At 44.1% G+C, this 16724-nt stretch overlaps 1 protein-coding gene across 50 annotated transcripts in view; it reads right to left on the bottom strand.

The window, feature by feature from the left end:
• SORBS1 (sorbin and SH3 domain containing 1) overlaps nt 1-16724 on the bottom strand; it is a 119170-nt gene that overhangs the window by 72498 nt on the left and 29948 nt on the right. For all 50 annotated transcript variants that reach the window (XM_069863589.1, XM_069863596.1, XM_069863592.1 and 47 more), the window contains one exon: nt 14443-14544. The gene's annotated coding sequence lies outside the window, so the exon portion shown is untranslated. The remainder of the gene's footprint in view (nt 1-14442; nt 14545-16724) is intronic.

Raw genomic sequence — 16724 nt, 5'->3', positions numbered from 1 at the left:
CACAAAGTCCAGACAGAGATCTGTAACTAGTGGTGTCCCTCAGGGGTCCGTACTGGGACTGGTGCTGTTTAATATCTTCATCAATGATATTGTCAGCAAGACTGAGTGCACCCGCAGCAAGTTTGCGGATGACACCAAGCTGAGTGGTGCAGTTGCTGCATCAGAAGGACGGGATGTCATCCAGAGGGACCTGGACAGGCTGGAGAATGGGGCTGTGAGAACCTCATGAGGTTCAACAAGGCCAAGTGCAAGGTCCTACACCTGGGTCAGAGCAATCCCCATTTTCATTACAGGATGGGGGATGATGTGATTGAGAGCAGCCCTGAAGAGAAGGACTTGGGGGTGCTGGTTGATGAGAAGCTCGACATGAGCTGGCACTCTGCGCTCACGGCCCAGAAGGCCAACTATATTCTGGGCTGCATCAAAAGCAGCACGGCCAGCAGGATGAGGAAGGGGATTCTGGCCCTCCATTCCTCTCTTGTGAGACCTCATCTGGAGTATTGTGTCCAGTTCTGGAATCCTCAAGATAAGAAGGATATGGAACTGTTGGAACGGACCCAGAGGAGGGCTACAAAGATGATCAGAGGGCTGAAGCACCTTCCCTGTGAGGACAGGCTGAGAGAGATGGGATTGTTCAGCCTGGAGAAGAAAAGACTCCAAGGAGATCTTGTAGCGACCTTCCAGTACTTGAAACGGACCTACAAGAAAGCTGGAGAGGGACTATTCATAAAAGCTTGTGGTGATAGGACAAGGGGGAACAGATATAACCTGGAGAAAAGCAGATTTAGACCAGACATTAGGAAGAATTTCTACCATGAGAGTGGTGAGACACTGGAACAGGTTGCCCAGGGAAGCTGTGGCTGCCCCGTTCCTGGAGGTGTTCAAGGCCAGGCTGGACGGAGACTTGGGCAGCCTGATCCAGTGGGAGGTGTCCCTGCCCGTGGCAGAAGTGTTGGAACTAGATGATCTTTAAGGTCCCTTCCAACCCTAACTATTCTATGATTCTATGAATTTGCTCTCTTGCCTCAAGCAACCTTATTCTTAATAAGCACTTGTTTCATTCCAGACAGAATATAATGAGCATGTTCAACAGACACACAAAAGGAAGGAAAAGAAAATTCCACCAGCAAATATAGTAATGGATCAGTCTGTAAAATCAGCCAATATATGGGCTTTCCAGTATGCCTCCCTAGCAACAGCAGCCAACACTTATTTACATTATTTAAATGTTTTCTTCATTAAAATACACACAAGACATACATCATGGGTTGGTGAAGGCTCAGCAGGATGCACCTTAACTCCAAGCTGATTTCAGTAAAATATAGTATAAAAGGGAGGGTGCAGTCTAAAACTAGTCAGCAACAAACGCTCAGCTCAACTTAAAGATCTGCTGCTTGACTTTGCCTGACTGTACTTTATAAAATATCTGCTTTTTGTTCCTACTATTTCATATTAGCAGTAAGTCTCCTGAAATGTTAACGGTTGACATAGCCTGAAAATTTAGACAGATGTGCTTAATAATAATGGTCCTCCTGATCTCTGCACATTTCACTTACAGAAACACGCCTCAGTTGAAGCAAAGCAGAAAGAAACATGCTATAATAATAGGCTCTCTAGGCTAAGGAGGTTTGCAGCAATATCATGGTCTTCTGTGTATGGAAAACTCTTATGAGTTAAACTCATTAGATAAAGTCCTTCCGTAAGGAAGGGAGAAAACTACAACACAAGGGACAGTACTGCAATAAATCTTAACTCAGCTTTAGGATTAAAGCCATCCTGAAGCTGAGGAGGTTGCCAGTACCCAGAAGCTTTCACTCAGCACTGGCCACCTCCATGGACTTCAAGTAAGTCAACAGAAGCTTCTTCCACTTGAAGTATCCCCTACTTGAAGCTTTCCTCTGGTATACAAGATAAAATAGGCAGGGGGAGAGAAATCTAGTATTACATTTCAGCAGAGGAAAGAGGAAATTCCAAGTTGTGCCTGTGCAAAGGCAGAGTTCATGGCTGCTTCAATCAAAGACCAAAACATGTTCCCTTGCACAACAGCAGTATCCTAGCAATTAAACTTGCTTTATACTTTTTATACTGTCTCATCCCTGTTTAGAAACAGTGATATCACAACTGCCATAAAAACTCTAATCTCAGTGACGCCTTTTTGATTCAAGAGTCTGGACACTGCTCACAGCGTGAAGTGAAGCACTGGCCTTCACTGCATCAAAAAAAGCATTAAGGAAAGAACTCATACCAAAAAAAAGCAAAATTATTTGTCTTTAAAAGGACAAATTACTTTTCACAAGAAGCAATTCGAGATTAAAAATCAAGTGATAATTTAAAGAAGTTTGCTAAAATTAAATGGAGGAGGTGTACAAACTCATTAAAACTAGATCTAGAAAAATTACTTTCCCACATATCCCCATATTTGCTAGCAGTTATGGAATTAAAATAACAAGCATTCACTGTTCGTTTAATGTGAAACTAATTGGCATTATTCAAGCACTCAGAACGAACACATAATTAAAGCAGGTTCCCATACATAGAATGGATTCAGTGTGCTCAGGGTTAGCATAACCAATCCTGAGCATCTGAGTCAGTGTAATTGTAGAAACTCCATTTAAAAATTGGTTTTGATCAGATAAGGATCTGAATGCTGAATTGTTGCACGCAGGTAGGAATAACTGCTGTTTGGATTGAGGAAATGATGGTGCATGTTTGGAGCCAAGAACATGCTTCATCGGGGCTACAGTTATTCCACCTGTCTCCCATATGCTTAACCCAAACCATATTCTGAAGTCCTATTAGGGCCTCCCTTAGCCCCAAGTTTGCTCTTGGGACCATACAGATGGTCCAGCCAGACAGCGCATCTGGCTCCGTGGCCCCAGTATAGCAAAAGGAGTTCCTCAGAACGGAGGCTTTCAAATGGAACCAAAAATGAGACCCTTCGTGTCTGTTAAAACCAGAGAAATTGGTATTGCCAGATCAGGCAAAGCAAAACATACTTAAAAAAAACCACAAAACTTCCAAACCCCAATGTGTCTACCCTTCCAGCTCCCTGCTCTAACCATTCTAACCATTGTCTCTTCGCCAGACTGGAATTAGTGCCTTTCCTGAAACGTGACAGATACAGCAACAAAGGCTTCAAAGCTGCAGACATTCAAAACCCAGTAAAAGGTAATAAATTCACAGGGCATAAACCAGCAGCTGTAACCATGAACATGCCAATGACCACACGTAACACCCACAAAGTCATTGCCAGTTTGGTCGTACCTCTAGTCAGACATCCTTCTGCCCTTTCACCCCCAACACATCTACTTGGTGTGGAAAAGAGAGCAGTGCGTTTAGAAACCCATTTAGGAGGAATGCAGATAAGTGGCAAACCCTTCTGCACAGCACCTCTCTGGATTATCTCACGTGCTCCAGACATTAGAGTACTCCCCCTACAATGGCCAGGGGTAACAAACAGCTTATTAATAGTTCCAAGCAAGGACACATGCTCTGAAGATACTGGTACCTCAGCTAACAGTCGCAGGCAGTGGTTATTTTTGGTGGTCTAATGTGTGCGTTTCTTTTTCTTTATTCTCTGTTATTATTGACAGCTCTGATGACTCTCATAGGATTTTAAAACAATTGCTAAACATGAGATGAGCATTCAGAACTTACTGGGCAGGCCCCTTGTATTCCTGAGATTTAGACTCCTGCTTCATCTTTTCAGTTCTGAGTTTTTGACATTTTCAAAGTCTTCTCTTCATTTACATGATCTTTAAGTGTTTTGTGGCTGCACTTAAATGAAAAATCAAATTCTTACTTACATTAGGATAATCTAGGAGTTGAGGCTTTTAGACTTAAGGGATGATCAGCAATGACAAAACTTATTTTTCACCTGGTCAGGTCTCAAACAGTACTGACTGTGCTCATTTGTTTAGCCCGTGGCTCAGACCCTTTTTCACATTGCCACCAACATCCCTGACCCAGATGCTCTGCTCAACAAGCCATGCCAGCTATGTGGAGTTCCAAATCTGGAAAATGGCAAAGGGCTGCACTGCAGCCAGTGCTTCCAACCAAGAAGTTCTTCTGCTTAAAGGAACTTGCTGGAAAGTACATCTCCTCTGCACTTTGCACTTTGTATCACATAGAATGTGGCAAGAAAAATTAACAGGAGGCAGCTCTAGGTTAACTTCGGCAGTCAGATCGCTGGCCAAGTATCACTACTTGCTTATCCTAAAATACTGAGAGAAATATGTTGCCTGTCATGCCTGTTTTCAGGGTTAAAGAACATCCTATCATTCCTTCAGAAGACACTATGTTCCTAAGAATAACTGTCATTAAAAGACTATGAACAAGCAAGCAATTCAAACTGAAGAAACATACCAATTCTGCACAAGACAACAGCCTTCCCTCGCTCTCCACCACGTGTTAAGACAGCAGAGAGGGAGCACTGAAAGCTCACTAAATGAAACAAATGGCAGCATAAAACACAAGCTTGGATAAGATGTCCTTATAAATAATTGAACTCGAAGCTGTTAGAATAAATAAACACAGCACATTGCACATGCAGTATAGCTGCCTTTTTTTCTTTTTAAACATGGTGTATGTTTGCTTACTTCCTAATGGGCCAAATTAAGTTACTTGGGGCATACATGCCACGTTTTGTGCAACTGAAGAGGAAAATGCTGCTCCTAAAAGTCAAAATAGGAAATGTAAACTAGGAGATGTAGCTTTAAGAACTCAAGAGCTTTTGAACCAAGTCATCCTACAGTCATGAACTTCAGAGCCAACAAAGTTTATCTACAACCTGAGTTAACTCAGTTTATAGAATCACTGAGGTTGGAAAGGACCAACCATCAGCCCAATACCACCATGCCTACTAAACCATGTCACGAAGTGCCATGTTCATATCCTTTTTGAACACCTCCAGGGACACTACCCACTTCCCCGGGTAGCCTGCTCCAATGCTTCACCACTCTTTCAGTAAAAAAAAATATTCTGATCTCAAGGCCATTACCTCTCATCTTATCAGTTGTTACTCGGGTGACATATCCCTCCCCCCCTGAAGCTGCTGAAGAGGGCTGCTGTTTGCTGAGTTGGGACCAGACAGAGGTTTGGTGACCACTCCACATCAGTGGCTATAAAAAAGCCCATCTGTGCAGCAAGAATAAGTAGGGGAGAATGAGTGATTATGTCTCTGCCACTTGTTTGCCTGTCAGGATGACCAAACTGGCCCATGGTCACTCCATCCCTCCCACATACCAACACAGGTATGTGGAGATACATCAAAACTGCAGAACAAAAACAAAGACTCAGAAGCGATCCTCAAAACAGAAGTATTAATAAGATTTGTGAATAGAAATCTACCTATGTGGTTTAGACTACGAGTTTTTTTGTGATGGAAATATCATGATCTATGACCCTGGAGTACTCTGGATTCCTACACACTGGTAGCGGTTGCACTGCAAACCACTGTGTCTCCTACCATCGGCACCACTGACAAAAGGTAAAGGAGACGGGCCAACTGGTATCCCAGATCTTATCACTCCAGAACAGACTATAAGAGAATGAGAGGAGCAAGCACTACTCGGAGCTCCCTCACAGCTGCTCTGAGACCCCCCACCGACGTCCACAATCTACGAGCACCAGAGCATTTGCAGAAACTTCACTCGCAGCAGTTTCAAGGAAACATCTAAAGACTCTATCACTGAACTCCATAGAGGTCGTGTAGTCCTTTTCAAACCTCAACAGGACGCTAATATTGGTCAAGACTTAAGCTTATATTCTTGACTAAGAATTGTAACATTATAGGTAATAAACTAAATGTTTAAATACAGTTCTGGGTCCTACTCTGTCTACCTCGGGGTGTGACACTCGGGAGAAGAGACCAGCGCCCACCTCACCACAACCTCCTTTCAGGAAGCTGCAGAGAGTGATGAGGTCTCACCTCAGGCTCTTCTTCTCCAGTTCCCTCAGTTGCTCTTCATAAAACCTGTGCTCCAGACACTTCACCAGCTTTGCTGCCCTCCTCTGGGATGCGCTCTAATAACTCAATGTCACTCTTGTACTGAGGGACCCAAAACTGAACATGGGATTTGAGGTGCAGCCTCACCAGTGCTGAATATAGGGGATGATCACTTCCCTACCCCTGCTGGCCACACCATTTTTGATAAAAGCTACAATGCTGTTGGTCTGCTTGGTCACCTGAGCACGCTGCTGGCTCGTGTTCAGCCACCTATTGACCCACACCTCCAGGTCCTTTTCTGCCAGGGAACTTACCAGTCAGTTCCCAAAGCCTGTAGCGTTGCGTGGGGCTGTTGTGACCAAAGTGCAGGACCTGGCACTTGGCCTTGTTGGCCTTGGCCCATCGATCCAGCCTGTCCCGGTCCCTCTGCAGACCCTTCCTGCCCTTAATCAGATTGACACCCCCGCCCAATTTGGTGTCACCTACAGATTACTGAGGAAGCACTCAATCCCCTCATCCACATCAGTGATATAGATATTAAACAAGACTGGCCCCTACACTGAGCCCTGGGGAATATCACTTGTGACCTGTGCCAAGGTCGCCACTTTTTGAGCAGAGGGCAGGACAAGATCTCCTGGGTAATCAGGCCTAGTCCCATGCTACTGCAATCAACTGTGTCATACAATCTGTGCAAGAGGATTTCTTGTTCCAGCTTAAAACCGGTTTCCTGGCTCCACTGCTCCTCCTGGAAGCCTGCTCCAGAATTCATTCCCCTTATGGCTTGAATGCCATTTCTGATTTGCAACCTAAATTTAATTCATGAACTGCTACAGCTAAATTGTTTTGTACCAACACAATTTTTCCTGTTTAAGCAGGTCTTCCTCCTTGCGCTTACTCCTATTTGTGCATTTTTAGAACATGACTGAACCCTCTGCGTCTTCATTTTGCAAGACTGTCTGTAAACAAGCATTTCCAAAGCAATCAGTCTGCATGCTGGCACCTACCTCATTAAAATCTGGCAAACAGCAGAAGATTTTAAAAGGTTGGCAGTCCAAAGTCTAAACTCTGCTTAATGTCACAGAACCAGAGCTCAAAGCCTATAGCTGAAAAGTAAGGTATAAAAAGTAAATCAGCGTTTTTTGGTTCACTAATTCTAGCCCATCTACTAAAAACAATTCTATGGTGAGTGTTAGTTCAGGTAGCGAACTGATGTCTACAGGGACCTCCCTGCAAAGATATATACCGGAATAACTACACATCGGTCACTGAAGCTTCATTAATGACAATGACTTATAACTGCAGGGTTGTGGGGATGAAAGGTGGCTCCTGCTTGAGCCATCAACCTCCTGCTCTGCTACACCCACCTCCAGATGGCTGTTTGACACAAAGCAGACAGAAGGGTAACTTGACATAAAGTGCATCATTGGTTCCCTTTTATATAAGCTACCTGCTCTTATCGATAGCCTTACAGTGAAAAGTACTTCTTCTCATGAAAATAGATTTTAAAAACACAATAACTGGGTTTTGATTTCCTCCTGGTCTGTCACGGGTGCCCTCTGCACTTTGTGTTTGACAGCTGAGATCATGGTGACAGTAGCAGTGGCGCACTATCGTACCTGTCTGATACAGAAACAAGGATCTCTGTGCCACCCCCATACAATCACTCAGTTCGCATAAAAATTCACAACTTCAGAGAGAAAAAAAAATGAGAGGGTATTTTAAATAAAATCTCATATTCATCTTAGCAGAACAGATAATACGCAGCATTTGAGAGCAAAAGTTGATATTTCTGCTCAGATTTATCTGTGATATGCATGCTAATACCTCATAAATGGAAACACTTCACAAACAAGCTGATGTACTTCCTATACAAAGGAGCTCACCGGGCACAGCTCTCGGGCTGCCAACTCCAGATGGAAGAGTGCAAATGATTTAAGAGCATATTGCAACCTGCAACTGTTTAGAACACTTAACTGAGACTCATACAGGAATTTAGGTGGGGAACACAAACTACTGAAATTAGTATTTACTAACAGATAAAGGGTAATTAATTCAATTACACCAGATTGAGGCTTTCGCAAAAGCGAAATCTTTCAGACAACCTGCAGTGACCGCTGCCAGCCAAGACGACGCTGGTTTTAGGCTTCTGCTGAAAGAAACAGAAGATTCATCAAGTTCATGCTGTTGAGAGACTACTTGTAAGAGCTGTGCAGCTGGGTTGCTCTGTGTACTGCATTTAATTCTGTGTACACCTGTACATGGGGCCACTTGTGCTTCTGCAAAACAACTGCTGCAAATAAACAGGTCCAAATTCCAGAAGCCCTAATTATGGATCCATTGTTATACATTCAGCTGACCACAGGACTGAGGGACACAAACACTACATTGCATTTACTACAGTGAATGCATTCTATAAACACGATAAAATTAGATCATCTGAACAACATCCAGAAGTTTCTCTTGCATGATTTTGGATAACAAAGACTACAAAGGCTGTCTTCAACTCTGTCACACACTCTCAAACAGTGAAGTAGTAAATAAGAGGAAGTTGCATTAAGCAGAAGAGCTAATTAGAGATTGAATAGTGTCAAAAGTCCACATCCAGATTAAAAACATTTTGCAAAAATTAGGGTACGGTCAAAATTTTGATGTACCTATGACACAGAAATCAGATACTTTAATGCAACAAACCTCCTTATATCATCGAGACACAACCCAAGATTCCTAGTTGCATAAGGCAGAGGAATTGCAAAGACATTAATGAGTGCTCCCTGTGGCAACCACACAAAACATTAATTTTTAATTATGACCTCTGCTAGCACTAGCTGTTTAGAAGCTCTACGCAAACACTCACTAAACAACAGCTAATATGTTTTAGGGTCTGTTGGTAAAATTCCTATTTTACACAGAGGTAGAAGATTTCAGCCTTTATTTTATGCAACATCTGAAATCAGCTGAGCTGGCACAGTGTAACAAGGCGCAGTTTTAAAGGTTTCTTTTTATATTTTCAGAATAAGCAAAACCAGTTTGAGGGTTAGGCTCGTTTACACAAAACTGCAATGACCTCCAGGGAACCACATAAAGCTAAGTCTAGCCTACCCGTGTGGAACCAGGCATACAACACTTCCAACACACCTTTGACAAGCCTAGGGATGCAAGCTGAAATTAGACTGGGTCATTCTCTTTAGCCTTTGCTAACCTGTAAGCATTGCTACACTAGAAAAATTGTCAGGGAACACATTAATGTACCTGAATACCAGGCACAAAAAGCTCCCAGCAAAACTCAGAAGGCTGGTCACTGTCATGCACCCAAGGTCAAACAGCAAAACTGTGCCTGCCAGGGAATTCAGGCTGGAGGGTTGGCTTGCTAGCCTTGTTGGACTGCGCTGCCTTTAAAGTCACCCTCACGCTGAAATGAAGAACACAGCGACTGCTCCGCCGCTCAGTACTGAAAATGCTCTGAGAAAACCAAACTTGTGGGTTAAGCAACAGCCTGATATTCAGAGTGTCTCCAGAAACAGCACAAAATTACATTCCAGAAGCCAGTCCCCATGTTCACTTCCCTCCGATTCCTCCAGCCTCAGATGACCAAACTCAAATATAGCCAAGATCTCTACATCCATTCTCATCACTTTCACTTTAGCAACTGCCTCCATCAGCATTCAGGAACTGTTTTCAATCCCTCCTTTCCATAAAAATAGCCAGGAGACAGATCTAGCCACTCGGGTAAGGAGGTAAGGACCTGCCCATTTCCCCTAATGAGTACACAGACCCATGTAATGACTACCTTGGTATCTTTCTCTTTTCAAGGAGCAGCTGGAAATTCCTATCCAAATGAAAGCAGTAATCTGAAAATCTGTGTGTACTGCCCCACCAGACCTACCCACTCAGTGCATATTAGCATATGCCAGTGCCACGTAAAGTCCTGGGAGTTCAGCTCGCAGCAGCTCTAGAAGAGTTAGCTTTGACTAACTCTGACTAAAAACCATACCAATATCCTTACCTTGATTCAGGCTTTTCTGTTAATGGTGCCATTTTCTTATTCCCTCAGTTTCACTCCCTAAGAGGCATGGAAAGAGTTAAGGAAGCCTGTGTTGCCCTGTCACTTGTCTATTGAGGCATAACAAGAAATTTGTGGAGGCATATCTCTCTCTCTGCCACCCTTAAATACTTCGCTCCTCCCACTTTAATTAGCCAGTTGGTTCTTAGTCATCCCGTCCTGTCACTAGGCTTGCTCACCACCAGCCACCCCCACTCAGCCTGCCAGTCACTCCCCTGCCACTGTCATCACAAAAGACACTGACTCTTCCTGCAGCTCTGGAGCTGCGGAAAGGGAAGAGAGAAAGTTTGGAGGCGACACTCCATGATAGCGTAGGTATGGGATGCACTTCAGAAAGGAAATTAGAGGCAGACCTTGAAGAAATATTAAAGTGTGTGGAAAACACACTTTTCTTTTTTTTTTTAAACAAAACCAAAAACAAACAACAAGGCAGCATCTGCTTGTCAAGGAAGGAATATTTTCATTAGCATTGGACTTGGTAGATCCTGTTTCAAGGAGTAAGAGCTGAAGGGGCAGCTAAAGTTTCTGCACTTGGCAGAAGCAATTTGTAGCATAATACCTAACACGACACAAAGGGAAACAAACTGCTTGCGTGGCTACCGCATATTACACACACGCTCCACGGTCATCTAAATAGGCATCAAAAGATCTTTTAAGCCACAAGCTATACTAGGGTGTCCCCACCACAGTGCAGCCTGGCTCCCCTTTAGACAGCCTAAGACTCACACTGGCATGGAGGCAGTGCCAACTTTTAGGAGAGAAGGGGTACACTTACACATCCCCACACCTGGGTAGCCTGTTGGAAGGTGAGTAACAGCACCTTCCATGGTGAAGATCTATGAAACAAATGATTAGGACCAAGACTTCTGAAATCAGACCTTTTCAGAAATGGGCACAATGTTACCCTTCTTTCAGTCACCAGGGACTTCTCATTGCCGTGAATTTTCAAATACCATGGAGAGTGGCTTGGCAACCACATCAGCCAATTCCCTCAGGACTCTGGGATGCATCACATTGGGTCCCATAGACTTATATATGTTCAGGTTCCTCAGGTGGTCACAAACCTGATCCTCCTCTACAGTGGGAGGGGGTTTATCCCCCTGGTCACCATCTTGCTGTCCCATGACCCAGGAGGGGTGAGGAGAGCAGTTATCAGTGAAGACTGAGGCAAAAATATTGCTAAGCACATCAGCCTTCTCCTCGTCTGTCACCATTCTCAACCATCAGTGGGGGTACATTGTCTTTAACCTTCCTTAATGAAGGTTTATTTTCCCCTTTCTCATTGATTCCTCTTCCTCAGACTGTGGCTGTCAGAGTTCTGAAGGCCTCAGTGACTTTAAATCTGCCCTCTAAGGGCAATGCTTGGGTATAGGTGCATTAAGAGGAAAAGTGCTTGAATCTCTTCAAGGAGATGAAGATAAAGGCCGATGATCTTCCCCCACGCCCTCCCTCCACACCAATATTTCTCATCAGAGCAAAGAAATAGCAACTGGATGACTAAGTAATGACGATGACTGCTGCTCAGTGTACTGCTGGGCTCTGATTAGATTCTTCTTGCCTTCTAACCAGATTAAAAACAAAAAAAACCCTGGCCATTTAGGAAGGCAGCACTGGCATCAGCACAGGGCTTAGTCAAGATGCTCCTGGGTTACTGTCTCTATCCAGAAAGTCCAGACCCTTCACTGTGGTGACCTGGGATGATGTAAACTAAGCTGTTGCCCATCAGGTCATGAGTTCCTCCCATGACCCTTTATGTCAAGAGTGCATTAGCCCCAAAACCACAGCTCAACAGGACTTGGAGAACACCCTCCTCTGGAGGCCCGGGTGTGTTGAAGTTTTCCCATCCTGTACTAGTTGCCTTGCACTAAAAAAAGGCAGGAGCTATGAATCTATGAGCAGATTGAGAAGACATTAAGGAAAACATTCGAAACACACTGTCCCTTCCAGCATCTCTGCCTCATCGACTCTCCATCTGTTCCCAAAAGTTCAATGGAAAAAATGAAAACTCCATCTTCCTGCTTTCTATAAACTCACTCTCATTGCTCCTGCTCTGGTTTCTGGCACCTTCCTCTAGAAGACATCCTGTTCTGTCCCCAGGGGAAGTAGTGAAAGGAGGACTCACCACACCTTAGAGCAACCTCAGTAATTTACAGCATTCACTCAAAGCAATGAATTCAGGAACTGAATAAGGCAGCAGCTATTGACCATCAGGCCCTGGAAAATCTGGCCGCTGGTGAGAACAGCAACTCTGTCGCAATCTCTGCAGCAGTTCTCTGCATGCATGAAAGGCAGTTTTTCCTTTGTGGGAGAAGCAATTAGAAAGCCTTAGATCTACATGGTAGCATTTTCCGCACTTTGCCTCCCCCACCAATAAGAGCAAAAGATACAGACAAGATTTCTCCAAAGTGTTTTCATAGACTTCACTTTGTTTACAGGTATACTGGCTAGGTTTTTTTTTTTTTTCCCCTCTGTGTCTTTGGCCCAGCTTGTCAGGTCTGGACTGTTTTGTCACCACTAAGTACCAGATGTCTGGACTGAAGGTCTGAAGTCAACAGCTGATCTACAGCATGCACTAGAGGTCACATTAAAACCCAACACAATGCCTCTATTAGATCTTAAAAAAAAAAAATCAAATGCAAAAGAGTGTGTTATACAAGCATTTCACTGCATTCCCATGAGCCTTCAAATAGATGAAGAGGGCAACCTTACTACAGAAAAGCAAATATTTTCTCTCATATAAAAAGGTAACATAATGATAGCCATTTAGAGCTCCACCCAACCTAGAATGAGGGTTAAAGAATAAGCTTTCTCCTATGAACTCCTATATGGGCTAACGAGGCTGAGGTACTCATTGCGATGCACAAAGTGATGGGAAGGAGCTTTCTTCCCTTTTGCAGTCAAAGCACAGGATCATACTCAGGCCTGATCTCTAGAAGAGGCAGCAGGAGGAGAATGACAGAAAACTTAGTGTGACACATACCAAAAGCTTCTCCAGCTTCCTCTTCAACCGTCCGGACTTTCATTCCTCAGAGGACTAAAGAGACAAAGCACAGTCAGGCTAACAAGAGCCTCCGCATTTTCAGCATGCAAGAGACTGATGTAGCCTTGCTGGAAGGGCTCCGTATTACTGAAAGTGATACATATAAGCAACCCCCAAGACTCACGATGCCTGCAGGGATGTGACAAGTATCAAGTACAGTGTTATATGAGAAAGGCACTAAGATGATCATATGGAGCTGAAGTTTGAGACAATTAGAGCATCCATGTAGAGGAAAGGGAAGGGGAGAGACAGGAGAAACTGCTCCCCGATGCTTTCAGCTTTTTTAGAAACAAAGAAAGAAGTAGCCCAAAAGAGTCGCATTTGCCATTTCTGGGATGCCAGCCTTCTGCAAGTGCTGCTTTGACTGTTGCCTTCCTGATCACAAACAGTCTCCAACTCGGAGTCACTCTGAGGGGAAAAAATGGTCTCAATAGCTTGCCATGTAAGCCTCAGCCTTGGTAGTGTCTAAGACTTCCACTTCAATACAGAGCAGAGGTACTTTTCCCTCAGGCAATTAAGAATATTAAACCTTACCTCAAAACTGTCATGTGTCTTTCAACCTAGGACTTAATCTTAGACCAAATGGCACCAAAACCCCCATACTATCTCTTCTAAAGAAAGCAAATCACCTTCAGCAGTATTTGTTATACCTGCAGCTACCCCAGACCTAGCCCAATAGCCCCTCGAGGATCCGATTTTATGTCATCAACTTCATTATTCCCTCCAAAGCCCGATGCCAGTCCAATGGCTTCCGTCTGCTATAAACCCACACCAGGTCAAGTCACGCACCCCAACATCCAACTCAAACCTAACCCAATGGCCTCTTACAGATGAGGCAATGAACGTAGGTCACTATTACAGTGCACACAAGTACCAGTGCTAAAATGGGAATTGCAGTCTATTCAAGTTCAACTGCTAAGCTTTGGTCTTTATCCTCAAACCTAACCCTCACTCCAATTTCAAAATCCCACCACCTCCATATGTTTCTGACCTAGATTGAGGCACAAAATATTTACCCACATCAGCATCAAAATAAACAGAAAAGGATGTCACAAATAAACAAGAAACACATCTGATGGTGGTAAAGGTGAATTAAGCTTTGCTGGAACTACTACATTTTATCTAATGCATCCACTATTTACCACAAAAATGGCACGTGGACATTGATCTTCTTTCAAGAGGCAGAGCTTTTGACTGGTGCATCTACCAAAAAACCCCATACAACACCATGGTGCTGTCATCAATACATAGCTTTCTGCTGCACAACCCAGGCTGGTTGCTACTAGGAAGAAAAACTCCTTCACTGCAAGGGATAGACAGAGATAGATGTGATTTTGGCACCCCAAGTCAGGATGAGGTCTCCCAGTGACATGCTCCTTCCTTCAGGGTACTCACGTCAACCAGCTGGTCAGGCCCAGCTTAGAGTGACAGGATCCTCCAACAGTGACTTCCGCTTTGTCTTCTCTTCACATGCAACTTCTATGTAACAGCACATACCTAAAAAAATCAGAAGAAAATGTTATTAGTGCCACTAGTCCTGCTGTCCAACACAGTTACCAAGAGGGTTGTACCAACGCAACCAGTCATTCACAGAAATAACATTATTGCTGTGAGGGTGGTGAGGCACTGGCATGGGTTGCCCAGAGAAGCCGTGGATGCCCCATCCCTGGAAGTGCTCAAGACCAGGTTAGATGGGGCTTTGATCAACTTATCTAGTGGGAGATGTCCCTGCCCATGGCAATGGGCATTTCTTCACAGAAAAGGTGCTTGGGCACTGGCAGAGGCTGCCCAGGGAGGTGGTTGAGTCACCTTCCCTGGAGGGGTTTAAGGCACAGGTGGACGAGGTGCTGAGGGGCATGGTTTAGTGTTTGATAGGAATGGTTGGACTCGATGATCCGGTGGGTCTCTTCCAACCTGGTGATTCTATGAATGGGGTTGGAATTGCATGATCTTTAAAGTTTCTTCCAATATAAACCATTCTATGATTCTATGAAAACGCAAGTTGAAACAAAATAGAGTTTTTCTGTCCAGGTCAGCTGACTAGTTACTCCATCTCCAACAAGGAGAAAGGGATCAGTGAAAGGATATACATTTGAAAGACTTATCGCTAGTAGCAGGAAGAAAACTTCCTATAAAGCCGTTCAGAGTATGCACCAGGAGAGAGTTAATATTCCAGCAGCAAGGTCAAGCCCTGGTTTTGCTGTGATAGAAGTATCTGCCCTGCTGGCATTAACTACACTTTGACTGCTTTCCCAGCCTGCCCTGTCCTTGCGAGCTGGCAAAAGGCTGAAGCTGGCCAGGGTCCCAGCTACCAAAAGCTGCCCAAAGCAAAGAAGTAGTTACTCATCGCAAGGACTATTTCGATAGGAATGGTTGGACTCGATGATCCGGTGGGTCTCTTCCAACCTGGTTATTCTATGATTCTATGACTAAGAGGTAGGTCAGGAGGGGGAGAAGAGAGTAAATGGCACAAAAGGGAACTGACAGACATTCCTCTGGTACTGAGAGTTGTTACAACTGAAGTTCTAACCTGGGACATAGCTGCGGAGTGCAGCAGGGCACGGGCATATGGATGCAGGTTGTGGCTGCTCTGTGCCCAGATCTGGAAGAGGCAACTAAACATCCAAACTTCCCCCTTGGAAGTGTGCCCCACATTAGTTCCAGGAGGGCCATAAGAAGCTGGTTTTGGTGAAAAAAATCAACACAGGATTCACAGAAGGATTCGGTCTGGACAAATATTTGTCACTGCTGGCAGTGACAAAACTTCCCTTCCTGTCAGTGGCAGCAAAATCAGGGCAAATGACATTGTCAGAGATGAACAACACTGCCAAAAGGTTTTCAACATTTTTAATTTTATTTATCTCTGTTCTAACTTTATCTGCTGTTACAGTTTGATTTCCACTGCCATGGAGAAGTCTGCTGAAAGCACGCTAGCTCCCGACAGTGACTGAAATGCTCAGCAAGCTACAAAAAATAGCATATAACCAGGCCACTGCTCCTACCCGGAAACTTTGAATTAATGCAGCAATGTAATAGGTGAGCACTGAAATGAAATAAACTGATGAGAAAACAAAAAAACACCACAAACCCAAAAACCCTCACTGTACTGCTGATGAAGAGGTTTCCTGTGTGTGGTTTTTTTTTTGTTTTGTTTTGTCCTGATTTATTAATTTTAAGCAGGGGGTTCCCTAACTGTAAACACTCTTTCAGTTTAAAGTGTTCACATCCACAGTCAAATAAACCACCATGGCTTGGGGCAAACTGCAGTTTTTGTACTTCTGATGCATCAAGCTACAGTTTCAGTCTGTCCTGGTACCCAAACCTGCCACACTTTTCAGAGTGACACAAGAAGGGAATAGCAGAAACAAGATTGGGATGAGCCTAAAATACAAAAGTATCAAAGTCCACATTTCTGTAGGCGTTTCGGGAGACTGCTCTATTCGTGCTGAGGGATGATACAGTGGCTGACAATGGTAGTGCAGAACTGAGCTATCCTGCTCTTTCTCCCTTTCTTGGATCAACAGCCAGTAACCTGGCACTTCTTAAAAGGGTTGGATCCCGGTCACACTCGGACCACAACCCCATGGAGAAAGGAATGCTGCCAAAAGCAAAATGGGGAGGCAAGAAACAGGAGAAAATTCCTTGTCACAGACAGTGGCCAGGCATGATACAGCTAA

This window comes from Phaenicophaeus curvirostris, chromosome 9 (assembly GCF_032191515.1).
Source record: "Phaenicophaeus curvirostris isolate KB17595 chromosome 9, BPBGC_Pcur_1.0, whole genome shotgun sequence".
In the NCBI taxonomy this organism is placed as follows: Eukaryota; Metazoa; Chordata; class Aves; order Cuculiformes; family Cuculidae; genus Phaenicophaeus; species Phaenicophaeus curvirostris.
Note: the sequence above shows the minus strand (reverse complement) of the source record. Positions and strands in the feature narration are given on the sequence as shown.